At 34.1% G+C, this 6,293-nt stretch overlaps 1 non-coding gene across 1 annotated transcript; it reads left to right on the top strand.

The window, feature by feature from the left end:
- Positions 1–5,118: 5,118 nt before the first annotated feature.
- Positions 5,119–5,200, top strand: Trnas-cga. The gene has a single exon. It is a non-coding gene; the product is annotated as a tRNA-Ser (tRNA).
- Positions 5,201–6,293: the final 1,093 nt, after the last annotated feature.

Genomic DNA, 6,293 nt, shown 5'->3' with positions numbered 1-6,293 from the left:
TTCTCATTATTGACTACTAGTTAATAATAAAAAATTATTAACCACTTTGAACAAATGCCGAGAAAGCCTACTTTACAAGTGGAAAAAAGGTTAATAATCATGTCATCAGACGCTAGTAGTGAAAAAAAAATATTATAGGAAACGCGTGTATAATTAATTGGTCTTTAAAGCACTTGCAACGTTTAAATGCACTCCGCTGCGCGTCGTGCCCTTAAACTCGTTGCGCATGCTTTAAAGACTTGATTATACACTTGTTTCTTAATATACTATTTCACATTGTTTACAGCACTTATCACATCACGGGTAGATACATAATTTCCTAACAATTGCAGTGGTGTAGGTACCAGTATTACCAGTGAACATTCAGAGAATATTTTCATCCAAATGATCACTAGTAAAACAGTTTACCAGCATTTTGAAAATAAGGGTGAATCGAATGGTTTCACGAGTAAAGGCTTAAAACTTGAGTAGGTTAGCTCGTGTAACGCATCTTTGCGTGAAAAATATAATTAGGAAAGTTTTTCGGTTAAATTGATAAATGGACACAATAACAATAGGATCACGATCTACTATAGTTTTTCGGATCATAAGGTCACGGCTGGCAACAGAAAAGTATTTCAGCTGGTATGTTGATAGACACTACGTATAAATCAGAATCAGAAATAAACAACTCGTGATATTTAAACTTTGCATAGGAAAACAGTCAAATTATAATCCTAACACAATTATCATAAAGCACATATGTCGACTATTCGATTGGTATAAACCTCGCCTAGAAAAGTAACTGCAAAATGTCGATTTGGAGTGCGTGTATATACAATGTTAAATTAAATATTTTAAATTTCTATCATTGGTGAACACATTGAGAATATCCTTTCACTTACAGTTACAGAACGATCTGAAAACAATGTTTTCTAATTGGTTTGAAAAGTGGTGAAAATACTATACGGTAATAATTTTCCAGAAGTTTATATTTCTGTAGACAGCATCTGCATAAACATTTGCACGCCTGTCAGCGGATAAGAAGAATGGCAGACGTCTGCATATTGTAGCAACCAAGCAGGATCCAACTGCTTTAGCCGGCCTAAGCTTAATCCACGAACGTTCAAGACTCGAGGATTACAAAACGAGGTACACATTGCGTTATTGCACAACTTTGTAATACGTCTGAATTTTATTTACGTATTCCTATAGCTCCTTTTTAAAATCCGGAACGTTTATGATTAAGTTTTTAAATTAAGTAGTATTAAATAGGCATAGGACGGGAAAATCATACGTAAAATTTGAATTTGAATTTAAGGAATTCCTAAGTGAAGCTAAATCATAGTGAGTTAACATTCCACCGTTTTAAATGAATACTGAACTAATTGAGAGGACACCATTTTGGTTCTGTATATCAAATTTGCAATTTAATTCAATGTTCAAGGCATCCAGAAGTTTGCAGTCATATAGTCGATTTTCAGTTTCTGTATGCAAGTGATCGTATACCATTAGTTAAGTACCTACCATATTAGATGAGATGTTTCAAATGTGTATTGGTAAATTTTCCCAAAATTGAATAATTGCAAACATGAAATAAGTACGGTGATTTAACAATCGTATCTCAAAAATTCATTAGCGTCTCAGCGCAACAAAAGTATGTAATGAAAAACAAAGTTCACTAATACCAAATCAATCAACTTTATTTGACGCCAAAATGGCAAATCTTTTACAATTTAAATTACAACAAAATACTTTGCCTAAAGTGAGTGTTTTTCTCTTATTTTCTTTAGTATTCACCTTATCCACTTTCCTCCCATCCCTTCCACCCCGTTATGTATATAAGCATCCCTCTCACAATTGCATCCACCAGGCATTTTCTTGTTCTGAGGTCATTCTTGACACCCCTGTCTTCTATTTCCTCATACAAGCCCCCTTTTCTTTAGTTCGCTTATTTGCCCCATTGTTTCTTTGTATTTGGTACCCTAAATATTTAACTTCTTTTACTTCTTTTATTCTTTCCATTTCTCCCTTTCCCCTCCACTCCCTTCGCAAATCTCGCCACTTTCGACTTTTCTACATTAACTTCATTCCTTCCCTTTTCAAATACATATCCATTCTTCTATCATTTCCATCATATGTTCCTTCTTCCCACTAGGATATATAGGATTGTCTCCATATAACTCCTTGATTTGCCCTTTAGCTTCTTGTCTATTTTCCTCTTTACCATCATTTTGCATACCCTTTCCCTTCCCACTTTGTCAAACACTATCACCTTTCCGCCCTTTTTTTCCAATTTCTCTTCCACCAATCTTTTACCCCCCCCCCCTTTTAGAGACCCTTTCATTCCATTCTTCAGGTAAATCCCCTGCTTTCCATATCTTGTTTCTTGCTTCCCTTGCTTTTTTGCTTTCCTTGACCTAATCTGTTGCGAAAATCCAAGCCTCATTTTCTATTTTCTCTCTCCCTGCCGCTTTCCCTCTTACTGCTTTCCTTGTAGTATACCTGATAAAATGTTTTTTCATTCCTTTAAGTGTATTTCCCTCTCACTTGTTCTATTTTTCTTTTTTCCTCTGTTTATCACCTCCCGCAAATCCCCCACTGTATTTATTTCCCTGATTTGATCTTAGTTTCTCCATCTTTTTTGCTTTTTTTAAATCTTCTCTCATTTTTTTCTCCTCTATTTCTCCCTTCTGTCCACTGTCACTCCTTTCTTTTTCTCTCCGTTTCTTGTCGCTTATTTGTTCGATATTATAAATATAAGGAGTGACTAAATGGTCGAGATCTAATGCTGATGTTGTGTTCAATTTCCATAACAATAGTACTATGAGGGTCCACTTCTGTGCTTACAGCTCTTATTTCTCCAGATACGGTATTATCATTCTGAACGTTAAAAAGTTCAGATAGTTCACGCGTTCTTGATATAAAAGCTTCGTTTTTTATTTTCTTTTTTAGCGCATTTTCCAACTCATGTTGGAAGGCGCTATTAATTATTATGGCCACTTTCTCCGTCCGCCCGTCTTCTTTTTGCATGCGGTAACTTAGTTATAACTCTGCCACCTCAACCAAGAAAAACCTTGATGATTAATGTGCGCATGCGCAATGCCACCTTTTTATTTATCGAGATATTTTTTGAAATTTCAACCATAGATGCTTCTAGTAAAGAAAAACGTAACACTTGGAGTGGCGGAGAAATGTGTTGGGCCGAAATGTTCGTAAAATCATCAATATTCGTATTGTATACAGTGCTATTTACTAAGATGTAAACATAGGGATTTATGTGTATTGTTTTTCCCTATGTCTACTTTTAAAAAACGAAATCTCTTCAGAAAGGTGCCTAATTTTATGCATCCAAAATAACTTTTTAAATAAACATCTGGCTGTTATATTAATTACTTTAAATATTGTTGCTTTGGCTTAACAGAAAATAAATCTGTTACGCTCCTTCAAGTATTACGGGCTCTATCAAATTGACAGTATCAACTTTTTTCAGTTGAATACATTGCACACGAACGAAAGCAGCGTGAGAGATTTATTTTCTGTTAAGCCAAAGCCAAATAGTCAAACTGATTAATATGACAGCCAGATGTTTATTTGTTTTAAAAAGTTATTTTGGATGCATACACTTAGGGCTCTTCCGAAGAGATTTTGGCTTTTAAAAGTAGACATAGGGAAAAACAATATACATAAATGTCTATGTTAACTTCTTAATAAATATCACGGAATATCATCACTCTTTAACGACGATTTATTTTAACCTGGCAACTTCGATCCATATAAGCTATAAAGAATAAAATCAGAGCGATTTTAAGGTGTGTTGCAGTGTCGTACGGACATAATGGTTAAAAAGAGCAGAACCGTACACGGACGGACAAAAATTAAAAACTATAAAAAATATCTGGGGATCTTAATAATCTATATGCGATATGTTTCTTTTTACTTGAAGCGTCGATAGTTCAGATTTTAAAGAGAGATCTTTAAGTAAAAAAGTTGGCATTTTGCAGTCTGATACAATCGTATTTGATTTTTACTATGTGCGATGTGTTTGCCTTTCTAAATGACATTTGTAGTTTTCGATTTTTACTACATATGATATGTAGGTACTACTACTCGTAGAAGCATCTATGGTTAAAATTTCAAAGAAATATCTTCATAAATAAGAAAGTTGGAATTGCGCAGTCTGCGTATGCGCACATCAGATTTTTACTATATGCGATATCCTTGCCTTAATAAGTATCTGTGGTTAAAATTTCAACAAAATATATTAATATACAGTGCGTTTATCTTAAACTGGAACATACGATTTTGCATGCAATGGTATTTCCCTATGTTCAGTCCAGTATCCTGATGAACCAATACCTTCCATTTCAAAGTACATAACCTAAAAATAATTAAAGGGCTGGTTCAGTTGTGACTCGCACATTATCCAATACGAGTGTTTATTTGTGAACCGAACATATCCTATAGGTTGATTTGTTGCGTTTTTTTAAATAGGACATAGGGAAACACCATTGCATGCAAAATCGTATGTTCCAATGTAAGATAAACGCACCGTATAAGAAAGTTGATATTGTGCAGCCTACGCATGCGCACATTAATCGTCAAAATTGTTCTTGGCTCAGGTGCAAGCGCTATTAGTACGGAATTAAAAAAGAACGAACTAAATATATTGAAAACTGTGGCATCGGACGGACGGACAGAGAAAGTGGCTGCAATAGTGCACCCAACTTCGTTGGAAAATGCGCTCAAAATGTGTAGTTTATCTGTAGTTGTCAGTTGAGATACATTAGATACATAATATTTTCTAAGGTGATATTATTTTCCATAAAAATTAAAGGGGCGATCGCCCCCTTGCATCCTCTATGAATGCGTCACTGTCAGTGACAAAATAACACCTATCCTCACGGGCTTGAATTGCTTCCGTTATATAAACCATTTTTGTATATGTATCATACCTTGTACGATAACGTCGGTAACCACATCGCTTGTTTTATATTTGTACGATTATAATTCTATACATAAATAATAGGTAAAAAACAGAATAATAACCTTAGATAAAAAAATAAATTAATAAATATATAGGAATTAGAAAATTAATTGGATGTACATAACACCGAAATAAAGATTCAGTTTACAACAGCTGCGATGTCCGAGTGGTTAAGGAGTTTGACTCGAAATCAAATGGGCTCTGCCCGCACAGGTTCGAATCCTGTTCGCAGCGAAATTTTTTTAAATTTTGCATTCTCCGTAACGTAATTTGTGCAAACCCCATATCAAATTTTTATAATTTTCTCAAAATTTTTTGTTTACAATAGTAGTTGTGAAACTTCAGAAAATGTTCGTTCTTTAAATATTTTACATTTTATCAAGCTTCCAATGTATACGGAGCGCAGAAATGTAAAGAGCGCAAGTTGGTGTTTGCGTGTGGCGCTTACGCAATGGATTTAACCACGTGTGTAGTAATCGGAAATTAAGCGTCATAGAAGTAAAATAACCTGAAATCGTATACGCCTTTATACTTAGGTAAAGATTCTTTCCTCTGTTTTGAAATATATCCTGGAAGGAAATTTATTTAACGCAAGGAATATAGTCTCTCGCTTCCCTGAAACGTAATTAAAAAAATTAAGCAGCTCATTTTATTTAAACAAATTTTCACAATGTGCAATCGCATATTTTTGCCCTTTTCGTCTGTTTTCTATAATGATATATCTTATAGAAACGGTTCAGTTTGACATTTCTTTCGATCTACATTGCACGTATCGCGCCTCGCCATGGGAATCTCGGTTACCTACCTTAAAAGTTTGATAAAATAGAGTAAGTACAGTTAAACTTACATCAGAATTTTAAAATGAAAACACTCTGAATCAAGTCTCTGCTCTGAATAAGTTCCTCATGAAGAAATGAATTTAAACTTTATTTTACAAGAAAATAGTAGAGATGAACGGGGAACGGGTTAGTTAATTAATTTTTCACCCCGTAGATATTAATTAATTCCAAACGGTAATTGTATAAATGAAAAATCACAATAGAATCACATTTGAATTTTACGGACAAATTGCACAAAATTTAGGTACAAATTTATACAGGGTGGTGTTTTTAAGTGAACCATTAGAAGTATCTCAGGAACGGTTTCGAATTTTGATTCGGGACCTATTACGTTTTTTGAATAATCGATCAAAAGGAATCATTTAAAAATATTTTCAAAATGGCCGTTTTTTAGGTTGGATCAGAACGATACCGGAACTTTCTTATTTCAAATGGCACTATCTTTTCTGACGGCATTTTTGAATTCCTCATAAAAAAATCAGTATGAT

Source organism: Photinus pyralis, unplaced genomic scaffold (genome assembly GCF_008802855.1).
Source record: "Photinus pyralis isolate 1611_PpyrPB1 unplaced genomic scaffold, Ppyr1.3 Ppyr1.4_LG1, whole genome shotgun sequence".
NCBI lineage: Eukaryota > Metazoa > Arthropoda > Insecta > Coleoptera > Lampyridae > Photinus > Photinus pyralis.
Note: the sequence above shows the minus strand (reverse complement) of the source record. Positions and strands in the feature narration are given on the sequence as shown.